This window comes from Thunnus albacares, chromosome 23 (assembly GCF_914725855.1).
Source record: "Thunnus albacares chromosome 23, fThuAlb1.1, whole genome shotgun sequence".
In the NCBI taxonomy this organism is placed as follows: Eukaryota; Metazoa; Chordata; class Actinopteri; order Scombriformes; family Scombridae; genus Thunnus; species Thunnus albacares.
In genome coordinates this window covers 20,833,305-20,850,752 of record NC_058128.1, presented here as the reverse complement: position 1 = coordinate 20,850,752, position 17,448 = coordinate 20,833,305, and the positions used below count along the sequence as shown (strand labels likewise).

General features: G+C 41.4%; 1 protein-coding gene across 13 annotated transcripts in view; it reads left to right on the top strand.

Moving 5' to 3' along the window:
* Positions 1 to 17,448, top strand: part of nav3 (neuron navigator 3) — a 420,345-nt gene that overhangs the window by 265,651 nt on the left and 137,246 nt on the right. The window lies entirely within an intron of this gene.

Genomic DNA, 17,448 nt, shown 5'->3' with positions numbered 1-17,448 from the left:
TGGCTCTTCTTTGCTTACCTCTTGCCTCATTTTCTCTCTCTTGAACACACATATGCACGCACACTCCCTCTCCCTTGTCTGGACTTTTGTTTTCGTAGCTGTGCGGGGAAAAGAGTGGAAGGCTGTTTGTGCACATGTGTGTGTGTGAGAGAGATTGTGACAGAGACAGAGAGGCACACGAGAGAACGGGACACCTCTTGTTGCTTCGTGTCACCGGCCATCGGTGAAGAAACACTGACGGGGAAGACAGTGAGGAAATCCTAAACACAGTGTTGGTGGAAGTGCGTGCGTGGTTCTGGCTGTGTCCAGTCTCCGTGTGTCTGTCAAGACCGAGCTATTTCCCACTTGGCTGAGGCAGCTTCTCAGGTCGTTTCTTTTAGAAAAGCAAAAGGAGGAAATCCTGACAGAGTGCAGACTGGGTGAACTCTAACCTCTGTTGTAACAGCTGCTTATTATGGCCCAGATAGTCTAGAAAAAAAAGAAAGCTGAATTTGTGTTTAATGAAGCAATAATACAGTATTTTTCACAATTTTTCATTTTTATTGACCAAAAAATGATTGATTGATCAAAAAAAAAGAGAAGCAATAGTAGTCATAGTAGCAGAAACAGTAGTAGTCCTTGATTGATATCCTCAGTCAGAAGTCTCTTTGTCATCAAAACACAAAAAACAACCATCACATATGCGCGATCAGTCAAGAGGCAAGAGAGGAAACGATAGGAGGGGAAAAAAAAAACAACAGAAGGCTAATGGCAACAGTGACACACGAGGCAAGAATGAACGACTCACAGTCTGTTAGCGAGTGAAAGGAGAAGACGCATCCAGCAGGGGTGAGTGAAAAAAACACACTCTCCGGACTCTGACTCAGCAGCAGTCACCTGTGATTCAGGGCCGAGTCACAGACCCCCGGTCCCAGATGTTTAGAACATCCACGCTGCATTTACAGTAAATGTCAGGGCTGAGGGGTTCAATCAGCTCAGCTAACCGCACCGCTGTTTAACCGGTGTTTTTGCGGTGTGTCGGTGTGAGTCTTTGATGGCTGCAGGTTGCATAAGCCGGTCTGTTACTGGAACTCCCTGTCTGCTAGTGAAGTTAAGTCTGGGGCATCATGTTCTGGGATGGTTTTTCTTATTTGTAGGCGATGACGAGTCAGTGTAAAGAGTGAGGCCATATGTTCTGGTTGATGACCTGATGCATGATCTCCAGGATGACATTATTTGGAAAAAATCAAGTTTTAGTCTGTTTTCTGCCACTAGAAGTTGCATTTAAATGTTTCTTTATTGTGGTGTTTTCTTGCCAAATCTCCCTTGAAGAAATCCAACTTTTAATTTTCCCTTTACTTATGTTCAAACTAAGGTTAATCGCATAAAATAGGAGATTAGAGGAAACTTTAATTATTTCCATCATAAAAACTCGGTTGCTGCAACAACAAAGAAAAAGCATATAAATAAGAATACCACAGACAGGACATAACGCAGATGAGGATTTTGCATTTATCCTGCTCATTATAAACCTACAATTAGCCGCTGATTGTGCTGCTGTCATGCACAGTGACATCAGATTCATGAGGGATTCTGTTCAGGAAGAGACAGGGCTCAGGTCTGACTGGTGGATGGACACTAAACACCATGGGGATTAGTAGCACTATCACTGGAATGAGGCAATTAATGATCAAGAGTGTTTTTTTCTGGTCTGCAGGTCCCTCTACTGGTGCCAGCACTGAACTGGCAAACCATGCTGCACTAGAAAGTGATTGCAGAGGCTTTACTTTGTGCTGCATACTTAATGATGTGTTGTTGCATTCTCAATCCACCCTCAAGTTTACGTGTCTAAAACCTTTTTAAAGTTACTTAATAGTACAAAAAAGTGTAGGAAAGTTCTGTACACACAGGACAATGAAGGAGGAGCTGCAGTCAAGTGAAGTCATCCGGCCTACTTGTCCCTGCTGACAGCACTATTAGACGGCCAATGAGGTTCATTCAGTCCCTCAGCGCCTGAGGGTCATGACCCCAATCTCCCAATACGCAGCAACACACCACCCTTGTTCGGCTATATGCTTGAACATTAATTAATGACTATAGATGGGTGTGAGGAGGGCGTAGAGGTCGTAGAAGTCTTTAGAGTGCAGACGGTGTCAAGTGTCTGTTTCACACAGTGAAATGAACTGTAGAGGACACAAGAGTGTGATGCTTCTATGAAGTGATTAGCAAAATAAATGATTTGGTCGCTGATATTGGGAGAATCATTCATTGACCTCAATATGTGGAAGAAATATGATGCTTAAACACTGTATTGCTAAAAGTAAGTTGGTGTTTTTTAGGCTTTATTGGGTTTGAAGATTTAAATGTATCAGGTGTCGTCATAAACTCAGAATAATTGTGTGCCTCAGTCGATTAAAGATTTTTTTATTTTTACTTCAATATAATAATGGTTAAATGCTGTATTACTTTTCCTGTTGGTCCATAATACAATTTCCATTGATTAGCAACATCATTAAGTATGTATAACAATTGTTGCTTGAAATTCACTCCATGAAGTAGAGCAAAACTGTCCAACCTCTCTCTGCCCTTCACTGTCACTGTTGAAATTCATTAGCTGAGCTAATAGAGCAAAGAGGCGCTCCAGTGATTTACTGCTGTACTAACATGAAGTTGGGGGATTTGTGAGAGATGGATTTTTCTTAAAAAAGGTCAAAATCAAGATACCAGTCATGCTCCACAATGGCTAGATCCTACATTTCCCACAATGCAACTCAATATTGTGTCTTTGTTATATCCTCTTTGCCACATCTTCCAAACCACATGACCCAAGTTTGTGATGCAAAGTTGACACTCATTATTACTTATTAGTCAGATGATCTTGATGTGTTAAATCAGTGGACTGACCCTTTAACTTTTGACTTTAGTTGAATTTTCTATACAGCTGTATTCAGCTCTGTTCTGCTGTATTATGTCTGTTCAGGAACAATTTGCCTTCACCAGAGATTGATTAAGTGATAAATAAACCTCAATCTGAGATCATCATAAGACAAACCACCACTCGTAATAAGTTACAACATGTATGTTTAGGGATTTTATTCTGAAAATGAAACCATCATCTACAGTAACTTATTTCACTTGTATCCTGCCTGCAATAGTCATAAAAAAAGAGTTTTAAAGGGACATTCCATGTAGTCAGTGCTCGCTGATCTGCTCCTCTAAGGTCTGGACAAGGGGAATCTGGTTTATAGGTTATGGCTGCATAGAACACAGGGAAATATGCCTCATTACTAACCAAAGAGCCAAAGCCACTCTGCTTTTGAAGTGGCCGGCCATTCTGGCTTTCGATCTGTAACAGTGATTCAGATGAGCCTTGAATGACTCATTAAGTTCATTCGTACCCGACCCCCGACTGCGTTTCAGCAACAACAGCAGCAGCAGCTCCACAAACAGGCAGATCGGGGTTGACTCTACTGCTGGATGTAGAGGATTAGTGCGGTGGAGCCCTCTGCTGGTGTATCTGCGTATCACACGTTATTCAGAGAGGATGAACATGTAGTGATGCTTTATTCTGCCTCAGCCTTTCTCTTATGACTGAAGTAGATTTCATTGGATATTTCAACTGACTTGTGAACAAATTATTTCAGGGAAGAGTTCTGCACATTTGTCTAAACTGACATAAAATCCATTTTCAATTCTGTATCATTAAAATAGCATCAGATGATAATGAGGCACTGTCCAATGTGACTTTTAGGATGCCTTTGAACATGCAGCCCGGGGCATTTCTGGAAAATTAGCTTTACAGTTATTCTGTTTATCAGCTGACGTTGTTCTCGACAAGTTGAACTTGACAAATGAGAATATATACTTTAATATATATTCATTAAAGTAATCAACGGCAATCAAAGTAATTGCGGACAAAGGCGAACAGTAAAAGTTGTAAACTTTTATCAGGGTTTACAGATGGTTTTCTTGTGCAATTAGGTGTTATTGGCATTTTGCGTGCACTCACTTAAAGTTTTAGCTCCAATTATAGTTGTTTAGATAATACGCCTTAATTGTTTACTTGTTTACAACTTTTCTGACCGATTTTCTTGCCCTATAGTAGTTTGTATCCCCAGATCTCAGCAATTACTTTTGTGAGTATGTTGTCATAACTGATAGAAATAATTGCCAAACCTATTTAAAATAAGTTGTAATAAACTGGAATGACTCTTTAACATCAATCAACTCATGTTTTATTGAAACCATCTTTTACTATCTTTTAAAAATATAGAGTAGAATTGAAAAAAAAGTCTTAATACCAGAAACTTCTCTTGCTGGTCATTGGTAAAGCAAGAAAAATGTCTTAATATGGCAAAAAAAACCCAGATTGTTTCCACTCTCTCTTTAAAAAAAACAAGCTCTATCAAAAGTAAAACCAAGCATTAGAAAGAAAAGATAGCCACTTCTATTGAAGCAGCGTTGTGGGTTATTATGAAAGTGATGACACGTCTGAAGACTTTGCTCATATTCTCAGAGTTAACAGTGTACAACACAATCAGTGGTCTGTTCAGTGGTCTGAACAGTTTGCTAAATGGCCGGGCGTAGTGTCGCTGTTCTGTCCTCATCCTCTGAGAGCCTAATAAAATCCGGCCTGGGCTCCTGGCAGTCTGACCGGCACCCAATCAAAAACCCATTAATCTAGCCATCTACATTAATTTGTTTCTCAACAAGCAGACGGCAGTCCCGATTGAAAGCAAACAGACATGTGTTGTGTACTGCATATAAATGGGCTTTTTAAACAAACAAAGGCCAGATACATCCAATGAGGCTGATACCTGAACAAGATTTTAGCAGTTGGTGGGCTGCTGATAGCTTTGTAGGCTTAGAAAACCATGTTTACAGTGAGCTTAGGGCTTTAAATATGAGTATTTGTCTACAAAACTCCTCAACCTTTTGACCTCCCGTCTGCACAGGCCTGATAATAAGCCCCTTGTGTTCTTATTTCTGTGTTTCCTTGTCATTTGCCTTTCATAAAAAAAAAAGCCTGTTTTACTGCAAATAAAATCTATTTTATCGCCATCATTGTTCAAGAGAATGACACTGCTTATAGTGGTAAAAGTAACAGTTGCTGTAAGTGAAACCGCTTCTAAACAGAGCCCGATTGGAGCCGGCTCAGTGCTGTCAACCAACCCACAACTAGTCAAACTCAGCAGATGACTCATCTTGATTTAATGAACAGTAAGCCAATCACATGCAGTGAGGAAGCGTGACTAATCTACGCAGGCCAGCGGTGAGTCACACCAACACAGATCATGTCCTCATGATTTGGTTTTTGTTGGAATCACTTTGGAAGATAATTCGAACCCTCTGGGGGAACAATGTGACGGGATCATGGCAGTCTGGTTATCATGATACGGATCTGTTCGTGTGTGTGTGTGTGTGTGTGTGTGTGTGTGTGTGTGTGTAACTGTATATTTCTGGCAGAGCTTCTCGCTGCAAGGGTAACTAATGACACAGTAGCCTCTCCTGATTTATTTGTGTGTTTTGGAGTGGGCGGAGCATGCGGAGGTCTGAAGGAATGATCACAGAGCCCCGCGGCATCCCGGAATAGACGAGTGTCAGCCGGAAGCCCCGGGACACTTGTTAAGGCCTCCATCCGCCGCCTCCGAGCAGGAAAAGTTTACCCGCCGTTTAAAACAGGCCCTTAATTAGGGTTGTTACCACTACAGTGAGGAGACGCAGTGACATAAGCTTCAGAAGACGCTCATCTTGTGAGCTAGCAGCTAAACAGCTAATTAACACAGGGCTCTCCACAGGCTCCTCTGAGAGTTTGAATGTCACACAAATCTGCCAGCTATTTATAATAGCTGGCTGCAGCCACATGTCAGGGGTTCTCATGCATTATCTCAACCGGCCAGAGCCGACCTGGATCACAGGTGATAAGTGTCGGTTTTAATTGTTTCTTTGTTTTTCGATAGCCATTTTTGTAAAGCACGGAATGGGTGTGAGAGGGAGATGAGAGGCGTGGAGAGCCCAAAATGTTACAGAGGTTGCGTGTGGCTGCCTGTGTGTGTGTGTGTGTGTGTGTGTGTGTCCTTCAGCTACACGATGGTGGCAGCGTCTGGCTTGCTGGTTCTGTGGCATATGAGCCAGACGCTGCCTCACATGGTTACCAAAGTAAGGTCAGATACTGCTTGTGTCTGCGTGTGCAATAAAGCTTGCTTTGAGGATGCACTCTGTGTGTGTGTGTGTGTGTGTGTGTGTGGGTTTCTGACCACTTCAGCATCTGTTGCAGTCCACTACGTGTCTGTACATTAAGGGCAGAGATGATGGTTTGAACACACTGCTTTGGTTGAGTTTATTTATGAGATTTCTATTATTTTTATCTCAGTAATAAAACATGGATGGGAGAACTTTAAATAACGGTGATAAAATTATTTTAAAAACTTACAATTATATGACTCAAGTTTATACCCATAATAAAATATATATGAAGTGTCTTTATTTAAAGAACACAGGAAGATTAAAACCATCCATGTCATGTGGACAGCACATAACCAAATTCCTTCATTTCTCCAAAATGAAGGAATTTCAAAGAGTTAGTCATGCTTGAACTTGAACTTTACATTGTAAATATCACTTCATGATTGATATTTTATGTTGTAATCGGGCCAATAAAACTATTGCTGGCATGCCAGCGAAGCAGTGTTTGAGTAACACTGAGGTCATCAATCATCACAAGAACTTTCCTTATGAAATAACCATATTTCTCAAGTAGTATCTAATATTTAAATTCTGTCTCTAAAGATAATAGACATCAGTCACACAACTTCAATATAATGTATTGCATTATGTGTCCCATACTGACAGTGAAGTACTCAGTTTTTACTCTCTTTAGTGTGATGTAATATATATATGTAATAAGGGCTTTCACCCTTTTATTCTGCCTCAGTGAGGACTGTTTTGTTGTGTCTTGTTTCATTCATTCAGACTTAATATATGATAATAAAGTTATCATCCCTCCTGTCCATACTGACCAAGCTATCCCTTCCCAACTCAGCTAATTACACTGTAGAAAATGACGGGATCCACAGCTCTCTGTCTGTGCAAAAACTCATCCCAAAGTTCTGCTGAAGCTACATGTGATTACCAGGACAATGTGAAATGAAATGAGAGACTAAAGAATTGAAAGAAGATCTTAAAGATTTATGAAGAAATGAATGATATGTGCTCGCTGGAAGGACCCACTGGACAGCTGGAGGACGGGTCGCGTCGATTCGACCCTGAAATGACAGCTGACAGCAGAAGAGAAAGGAACAGCTTCAAATGAGATGAATGGCTAAAATGCGATTGGTCAAAGTGAAAAGGGTGAACGCCCTCAGTCAGTGGATTGAGTTGGAAGCAGGAAAGGAAAAACTCTAAATAGAGTAATCATGAAATAGTCTTCCCCCATCGCCGAAGCCACATATTAGCCTCAGCTTTGCATTTCTGCATGGAACGAGAGCTGTGGATTTTATAACACGACTGTAAGATTAAGAAAAAACATCTCTCATATTCTCCTGAATTATTTTTGTATTTTACAACATAGATTTTTTTTTTTTTTTCTTTTCACCACTTCTCCTCTGTGTTTTATAGATGTGCAAACGTAATGAACTGCCTGGGCTGCGAGGGGAAGAGAGACACAGTGTAAATCTACTCCTCTGTCTGCTGTTTTGGGGTCAAGGCTGCTGGCAGTAGAGAGGAAGTGTGTTTGTGTTTGAGGTTGTGTGTGATAAAGTTGTATAAAATTGCTCCAATCAACATGAATCAGCTGCAAGTCGTGTTGGTTTGTTCTTGGTACAGTAACAAAAAAGTTCTCCCCAAGCAAACAGTTTCATACGTTCCTTTGTGCAGGTTAAAGGTCAGTGTTTATTGGATATCGACAATCATTATTAATGGAGATCAATGATTTGAAGCATCTGTTATGTGTCAGACTGGCTTGATGAAACGGATTGATACTGGTTCTTTTTTTCTGTTGCATCAGTCTGCTTTTTATCCCTGTCTGCCTGCCGCTGTCTGTCTCTAAATTGTGTTTGTGCTCATCTGTCTTCAAGCTGTTTTGGAGCTGTCATTTCTTTTCCTTTTTCTCTGACCATCTTCCCTCCCTCTCTTCACTCTTTGGCCCTCAGTCCCCGCTGCGCTACAAGAGATCAGAGTTGACTGACGCGTGCGAACGCATCCAACATGGATTCTGTGTCCAAACTTCTCCCAGCCGTGCAATTATGTCATTTTCTGCTCAGGATTTCCTCTGATATGACAAAGTGGCTTGGCAGATCGTGGCATGACAAAAAAGATGACTGAATGTTTCAGTTTTTGGCAGCACGCTCTTCACTTCTATTCTGTTATCTGCTGATCATAGTGAAGTCACTCGGTTGGTGGCTGCCTGGAAGTTCGAATCTTCCACACTAGCTTGGAAAAATAAATAAAATCCACTTCAGCAGCTGCTGAAGTCACCTCTTGAGCAAGATATGCCCAACTTTTTGAAGGAGCTGCTCAATGGCTTTATCAATGTTATAACTGTATGCAGTTGGATGAATATGAAGCAGGACTTTGCATACTTATTTGGTTTTCCTTGGAAAAATAAAGCAAAAGAAACAGTGTTGCACATTTAACCCTCTGAAACCGAGTGTAGCATCGGCACTACGCTACAGGTTCTGCAAAACGTTAAATAACTTTAACTTTTTTGTCAAATATGCTACGCTCACACAAAGGTAATGCATGACGGTGAAGAAAGGGCAGGTTCCCCTGAATCATATGATGTATAACACTTGATACTCACTGAAAGAATAAGCTCAGAATTGGCAAAAGTATAAAACCATGTCCAGGCGATTCTTTGTCTATGTAGGTTTTAGAGGCTCTCAGGAAATGGCTCATGCATCAACCTGATCAACAATTTTTTTCACTTTTATAGCATTTGGTTAGTATCATCACTGGGCGATAAGCTGCCTTATCAGTCTTGTAAACACAGCTGGACAGACCCTTTTCTCAGCCACATATCTCAGCGAACACGCCCTGACTGCGTTGTGATCGACAGTTTGGCTCGGCAACAAAGGTGCTCCCCGCTCATCCCATTTATAGCCTCCAGATTACTGTCCATTTCTGCTTCTAAAAATTGTTGTGGAGAACACTGTCACGTAAATAAAGTCATTATTTTTGATCCCTCATCACTAGTGGCAAGCCGCAAGGAAACTTTGAGTCTACAATTTGTATATTGCCGGCGTAAACTCCCCCCTCGGGTGTTTGCGAGATTGGAGTAAAGTCACGTTGGAAAGCTGCCTCCTGCCATTACCTCAGGATTAGGTGGGTCTGAAGGAGGCCTCTCTATTCTGCTCTCAGGACAAGATAATGATGGTTTCAGAAGGAATGGAGATGCGTCAGACTTATCCCAGGAAACCCCAAAAAAGGTTTATACAGTGGAAATGACTTCCAGGTGCTTTGATAATGTAGTTGGACACCGACTGCGGCCATCTGCACCAAAGGATTCTATCTGAATCCTCCAATGGTTATCTCTCATTCTTCAATTAGGCAATTCATCTCTTTTACTGACCCTAGAAAAAGGTATGCATGCATTTACTTCCTGGAGAATTTGCTATTGAATACACAGCTGTCCTGCTGTCCTCATTTTACTTTTAAGTCCAACTTATTTGAAACTCAGGAGCCTGACTGAGCCAGAATTTATGACCATATTAAGACAGTCTTCCATTGAGACTTGAGCTTGAATATCACTGATTTACCCAACTTTCTGCCTTGCAAATTTCGTTTAAAGATCCCCTCCAGACATGTTTCATGATGTATATAAAATACTCTTCTTTCAATAATAAGTTGTGCCTAATATTTAGGATTTAATTAAAATCCTTAAAATTACATCTCATCCTTCTCCCTCATTACAAATTCCAGAATCTATAAATATGCGTATATTTAATCTCAAAAGTTTAACTGCTTGGCACAAGATGTGTCTTACTTTACTGTAAAGTCCAGTCTCAGTGTTTGTGCACTGGAGGCTTCAAGTTTCCACATCACATTTGTGTAAGTTGTATACTGGCCCACAACCGGCCCCAAACTATTTGTGATGTCACAAATCATTGTAGGTTGACTCCTTAAACTCAGATTTTCAGTGAGAACAGAGAAACTTTCCTCCTTTAGCAGATGAATGTATTAAAAAAAAAAAACTCTGCACATGCATCATTCTGCACAGTGAAGCTCAAATATTCAACTGAAGTAACAGGAAGAAAAACACATCTTTGAGTGGAAGGGGACTTTAACCACATTACAAATGAAATTAGCTGGAAACTTGAAAATATTTTGCAGTCAGACATCATACTGTATGTATATATGTCTACATGTACTCTCCTCTAGCTGTTCTTTCACACATCCAGAGGGAAAAAGTAGCCACTTTGACATTTTTGGTTCTGTGGTGTATCAGCAGCACACTGCTCTTCCCAGAGGTCACCTGTCAACTGAGCAGACTTTCTGTTGATTTTGGGTTTCTGCGGGTGGCTTTTTTTTTTCTTTCTTTCTCACACGTTCCATAAACTTACTTGACGGCGAAGTAACCATCTGATCTGTGCTGTTTCCATCCCTCCGTCCCTCCTTGGTTTGTCATAAACCAGAGACGGGGACGAGGCAGAGAATCACGGAGAAAGCTTCATCACATCAGAGCGCTATCGATTTCACTGACTCATCGCTCGTTTAGTTAATGCGGCTTTATATTGTGTTTAATTACATTTAGGAACCATGCAGGAACGGCGCCGGTGCCAAGTTGAGGTTTTCAAGCCAGTGTAGCCACAGAGGAGACATCTCTCCTGGCTAGCCTGTTTCAAACAGCATTACACAGCTAAATGTCTTCCCAGTAATTGTATATATACTCAAACCTCTTGAATGCAATTAAACTCTTAATTTATTAGACAGCTTTGGAATGATGCCCTGATTAAAGAGCTCATACGTTAACAGTCATATAATGAAGCATGTTAATAAACAGGGAAACTATAGTGAGTCCTGCATAGTTTGATTTCCTCTCTGCCCCTTCCCCTGAGAAGGTTCTAGAGCAGTCTTGCAGACTCACCCTTACCCTATATGACACACCCACTTTACTATATGACACACCCCCCTACCCCCCATGTTGTCACCCTAAGGGCATGTTACAGGACACACCCCCTGACCCCTAACCCTAACTATCCTCCTCATGCCTAAACCTAACCTAAGTGGGTGTGTGTAATGTAGCAAAGTGGGTGTGTCATGTAGATACTGCACGTCCGTGCTGCGGCTGCAGCTGGATATACTTGCATCCCTTCTCACTCCGGCTCCATGTCCTTTCTCCTTTTACCTAGCTCCCCCCTGAGGCCATTAGGCACCACTGCAGCCTCTGCCAATAATACCTGCGTAGCTGTAGTCACTGCATTGTGATCAGGACTGTTGAAGGCAGTTTATCTGCTCCAGGGTAAGAGCCGGCTGTTTGTTAGCGGTGTGCAGGATCCCTGGCGCTGAGGGGACCGATATGCAGAGCAGGTAGAGAGGAAGAGAAGAGAGAGAGAGAAGAAAGATACTTCATGTGCCATCAATAAGGATAAGATCACCAGAGAGACTGGACTTCTGCTGATTGATGCTGGCTGCCGAAAGAAAGAAAGAGGAAGGAGGGTGGGCAAGGGGACGGGGATTCAGTGTGTGTATGTGCTTGTGTATGAGTAACTGGGGAATTAGCAGGTTGTATGTGCATGTATATATATATATGTGTGTGTGTGTGTGTGTGTGTGTGTGTGTGTTGTCTCATCCAGCATGTGTGTCTCTATGATGTCAGTAGTCTCAGTCAGCACCATTGAAGGTGGCGTTATTGCTGATGCTTTGCCTCTGTCGTAGCACCGGCTCTGCTTCCCAAAACGATTGGGATTCAGAGAGGAGAGGCTAATGAGTGCAGGAGCCTAACAGACTGAACTCTGAGTGCTACTGAGGAGTCATGAAGTGAGCGGATCAGTGAGTCGGCGCTCACGCGGAGACAGGAGGCAGGCTTCTTAAAAAGTCTTTCTTTGATGTTTGTGCTTTGTCAAACAGCTCGGAGAGGAGAGAAGAGAGGAGGGAACGAGAGAGGGAGGTGACAGGTGACAGAGGTCCCAGCTCTTTTTTTTGGTTTTCCATGGACAAAAGTTGTGGATAGTACCTGGTATCTGGTACTTTTTTTTTTTTTTAAATATCACCTCCGTCGAGGTTTCAAGCGAGCATTAAAGATGATGTCACGGCAGTTTCACGCGGCATCGCTATGACGACCAGCTGCATTGAGGGGGTACTATCTGCAGTGGAAAACAAAATCCAGAAAAGTACCTGGTGCCAAAAGCGAGCAGAGTCAAGCCGAGCCGGTACCATGTAGTGGAAGCATGTCTTTTGGGTGGCTTCCTTGTTAACCTCTTTCTCTTCTCTTCCTCCCAGCCCTCCACCAGCCAGATAGGTTAGGGTTTTGCGTTTTGTTTGCCCGCATCACACACACTTCACTCATCCACACACTGCATTCATTACTGACTTAGCTGACTAACATTATTATCATATTTTATCTTAAGTTGACAATAAATGTCATTTTAGAAACTTTATTCATGTGTGATTCCCTTGTTTGTCACTGACTCTGAGCCAGTCTGTGACAAATGGGGGCTTGTCCAGGATATCTAAATCCATTTGGTAAAGTCTAATCTAGTTTTAGTGTGGTTATATGAGCTCATCCAAACTTTTTGGTAAGGTTAAAGCCTAGGCTGAGTGTGACAAATGAGGGCTTTTTCTTTGATAAACTTAATCTTTTGTAAATTTGAGTCAAATTGGATTTTTGTAGGATTATTTGTTAGCTTGTCTTGTTTAAAACCTTGGGTATGTTGTGGGATCCACATGGAATTTGCATAAGCCTTAGTAGCATGCCTTTTGTTGCCAATGTGGAGGGGTTTCATGCATGAAATTGTATGTTATTTTCCCTGGATTCAGAATTTGGGGTAAGAATTGTTTTTTTGGTTTTATTTACCTAACTTTATTTTGCCTGTTTTAGTTGAGGTGCTTTAAATCAGGTAAGTGTTGGGCCACGTGAATCACAATGCCGTGGTTGGGGTGCTGCTTTCCAAAATCAATGAAAAGACAATGATATATGTTTCATATTGTAAAGTGGTAAATTGAAGGAACTGGCCCACTGAACATGGTTTGGTGTTAAATGAGTCAGGTGTGCCTCAGGATGATCAGGTACCCTATTTGGTTTGGAAGTGGGGAACTGGACGTTGTATTGCAGTGAGATAGTTTTGGAAAGTTGAGTGTCACAACTTTAAGTCTGACAGCTTTGGTAGAAGATGCTATAGTCCATGCTTTTGTTTGGCTTTGTTTGTGGTGGTTTGTAAGCCTTGGTGCTTTTGGTTAGAGGAATCTTTTGTACTGCTATGTTGGTTTGGTGTCTTCAATTCCAGTTTTGTGGTTTTAATAGCTGGGATTTGTAAGGGAAAGGCATTGTCTAGTTGCAGACAACCTTGTTGGACACTCAAGCATACTTTGGGTCAAGGAGTTAATATTATCACTGACCAGAAATTCTCACTGTTCCCATGTTTCCTGCAAAAATCCATTAGTGTTTTTAAGATGGCTGTTCTTAATGTCATAAGTACTTGGCTGAGATGGTGGTCTAAGTTGGATGGTGAACCTAGAAGTTTTTTAAAGGTCACGGTGTGACGTCCCTGGCTTCCTGGCTCAGGAGCCAGTTGGGGTTGGAGATGGCGTCAGGAAACTACCTGCTTCTGGTTTGTTTAGGCTTCAGCCTATTTGGGTGGCTTCCTTGTTAACCTCTTTCTCTTCTCTTCCTCTCAGACCTCCACCAGCCAGATAGGTTAGGCTTTTGTATTTTGCTTGCACGCATCACACACGCTTCACTCATCCACACACTGCATTCATTACTGACCTAGCTGACTAACATGTTATTATATTCCATTTTAAGTTGACAATAAATGTCATTTTAGAAACTTTATTCATGTGTGATTCACTTTTTTGTTGCTGAGTCTGAGCCAGTTTTGTTTGTGACAAATGCCTGAAATGTCAACTGCATTGAAGGAGGTTCTTCAGAAAAATGTAAAGATCTTGATTTCAGCTTTTGTTGAGCAGCAAGTCAGCCAGTCAATCAGTCAGTCATCTTTTGATCCCTTTTCACTTTCTGTGTTTACCAGAGAAAATGTGAATCAATCATTTTTACACACTCAATTTATATAGCAGTAAAGTAACCAAAAAAAGGTTTTGGCGAGAAACTTAATTATGTCCCTGTGGAAGTGCTAAAAAAAGTGACGGCTTTTGCTTCCACGAGTTGACATATTTCAGTTTAAATCTGAATTTTCGAGCACACACTGTTCCAAAGAGGGCCGCTTGGACCAATACAAACATAGAAAGTGACCCTGCATTATTGTGAGCTGTCACAAAGACTCTAGCTTCATCAAAATGAATATATTCTGATAACCATGGCTTCTTAGGAAAAGTGTACAAGCCTTAAAATTTGTGGGTTTTTTTATGTGATTGAATAACTTTAAAAATCAGTGATGGAATTTTAATGTTCTGCTGGAATAAAAATAGGCTATTTTCCAAGGATAAGCAGCTTACTGTTGTTTTTGTAAGTTCCAGTGAAACTGTCATACAAGCAGATCTAGTAGCACTCAAGTAAAAAAAAAAAGCAAAAAAATAAACCTGTTTAACCTTGAGGGGACATCCTAACCATTTTTATTAGATCATATATCCAGAGTGCTTTATAATCACTTTCACTCCAGTTTACAACTCGTTTATTTCATCATGGGATTTAAGTTTAAACTGCAGGCCGTCAGCCTGCTCTAATAAAGTCACAAATCGATGCTGATTCTAAAGCCATATACTTGTTTGATACATTTCAAGAGGATTTGACTGGTTTTAGTCCAAGCATGAGTCAAAATTTTTATTTATGGATACCTTCAGTGGCTTGTTTGATCTCTTGTAGATTCATATATGGAGTTTTTTTATCCCGTTCAGCAAGACAAGTCTTTGCAGACAGAAAAGAGTGTTTGCACAGAGCAGGATCTGAAAGTCCCTGTATTCTTGTGAAGCTGAATTGTCCTGCTGTGGTAAACAGAGCTCCACTACTCTATGCAGCATAAAACAAACTTTCAAAATCAAATGCAAGGTCAGTGTCAAGGAAATGATTGAAGGGCTCTTGATTTTTCCCAGAAATATTGTTGGCAGCAGAGTTGAGTCTTTACTCTGCCTGTCTCTCTCCTGGTGTTTCTCTGCAGAAGTGTTAATCTCTCTGTCCCAGCTCCCTTTCAAGGGTAAAGAGAGGAGAGAAACACAATGTAACCAGGTCTCCACTTTAAGCTTATAGCTCAGATGAAGGTAGATGTCCAGCAGCTTGTGTTCAAGCCTTGGTGAAAGTTCCTGCAGCCTGATGTGTTGGCGGCACAAGCAGCACATACACTCTTAATTTCTCTCTTTTCACTCGCACTTTCTCCATCTTCCTGCTCTCCTGTTTGTTTACTTGCCCCCCGATGAGATGTGGCTTGCATGTGTAGTGCGTGTTTTTGTGTGTGTGTGTGTGTCTAAGTGAGCGCTTACGTGTGTTTGTGTGCATACACGCTACGAGCAAGTCTTGTAGTGGATGTGTGTATGCCCGCGCGTGCATTTAAACGTGTGTCCCTATGACGGCTCTCGGTTCTTTGGGTTTGCGCTTTTACGACTTCTCATCATGAAGAAAGTCGCTGAAGGAAACCACAACCGATACACACTTCTGAGAGGCGGCGTCTTTAAAAGGAGCAAATGTCTCATTTCCAAGAAAAAGAAAAGAGCAGGAGAGAAACGCTTGTAATTGAGAGCGGTGTGTGAGGTAAATGAGGGGAAAAAAGGATGATTTCATCATGAGAAACATTGTACTTTATGAGGGAATTCCTTGGGAAATGTCTACCATTCGAGACGCTGAGAGGCTCGTTCTACTTATAGAAGCTCAAACATCATCAGCAGAAAATGAAAAGGCGAAGACGTTGGGGATCTGACACACTGTTTGACTGACAGGAAGTGCAGCGCAGAAAAAAAACATGTAAAAATACAGTTACACCACTTTATATCTGACTTCATTCTACTTTTTGACATTAAAGATCTCTTTAGGTGGTAGACTCCCCACCCTCATGGAAGATCTTACATTTCTAAGGGGATTTTTAAAAGTTCCTCATGCTGTTCAGGCCTGTATTATTGGGGTTTTTTTTTAAATCTGGGGATAACAAGAAAAGTTTTAGGTAGCAGTGCAGCAGTCAGTGTCTATATGTGGGCAGCTACAGGTTTTTTTTTTTCTCAATTCAAGTCTGGCGGTAAGAAAGATGTTCCTCCATAGCTGTCTGTGGAAGTTTGTATCAAACGCACCCCTGGCACAGTGGGAAGATCCTTACCTCTTTTTCACTTACAAGTTGTTGTAACTTCTCAGGTGCTTTCTGCCTCTCAATCAGAGGCGTCCAGGAGGAAATGTTAGAAAGTTTGGTGAATTTTTGCTTTGGTGTATAAAACCGATTGGGCGCTTGAAGCAGCATTTCTGTGATAAAGGACAGTTCTTCTCCCCTATAGCGACTTCTGTCCTCTACTTACTGTATGGAAAACCTAACCATTTGTACACAAAAGAAACTTTCAGTGTATGTGAGGGATTGTGGAGCCAAGCACTTGGAGGCCAAATGTGATTCACATCTTTCGTCTTCGGTGCCCGGTGAAACCGCAGCAGCTGTCGAGATCAGTCTGTCGATCGCCGGACAAAGCATCGCTTATCAGTCGGCTTATGGGCTCCGTTGAAAGACAAAGCGGCTGTTAAGAGGTTTAGGTGACAATACGAAAGATTAACCAACATGCTGCTCTTGTTCCTGTTGAGAAACATATCTATATGTTACAGCAAAATATCTTAATCAGGACCTTATTCATAACAGGATTCATTTAAAATCATTTAAAGGGATTTATGTTTTCCTGTCAAGTCTTAGCTTTTGTTATCCGGTGGTGCTTTGTGTGAAGATGGCCTTGTGCTTGAATATTCACTCTTTTGTTTAGTTTTTTATCCGTATTTGAGTCTTCTCAAGTATTCCATAATGGAGATAATGGCATTTTAATTTCTATATAATTTTGTTAGACTAAACGTCAACCAAACACCTGATGGATTGCACATTGTCCGTCCAGGCCATCCTCATATTAATGTCTATTTAATGTCAGATTGTTTGCTGGGATCATTTACAAATCTCGTGGTGAAAGATCATAAACAGTGTTGAGTTCTCCTCGCGCTCCCGAGTGCCAAAGCTTGATGAAATATTTGTGTTTGAGTAGCGGAGATGTGCAGTGAGCCCGAGTGTTTGGACAGCACTGCCTGGCAGGACATTTACCACTCCACTGTACAGAAGACTGGGAGGCAGAGCAGTCAGTGTGCTGTTGAGATAGGCGGCATGGTGAGAACGTCTGGTGGAAGGTTAGCTA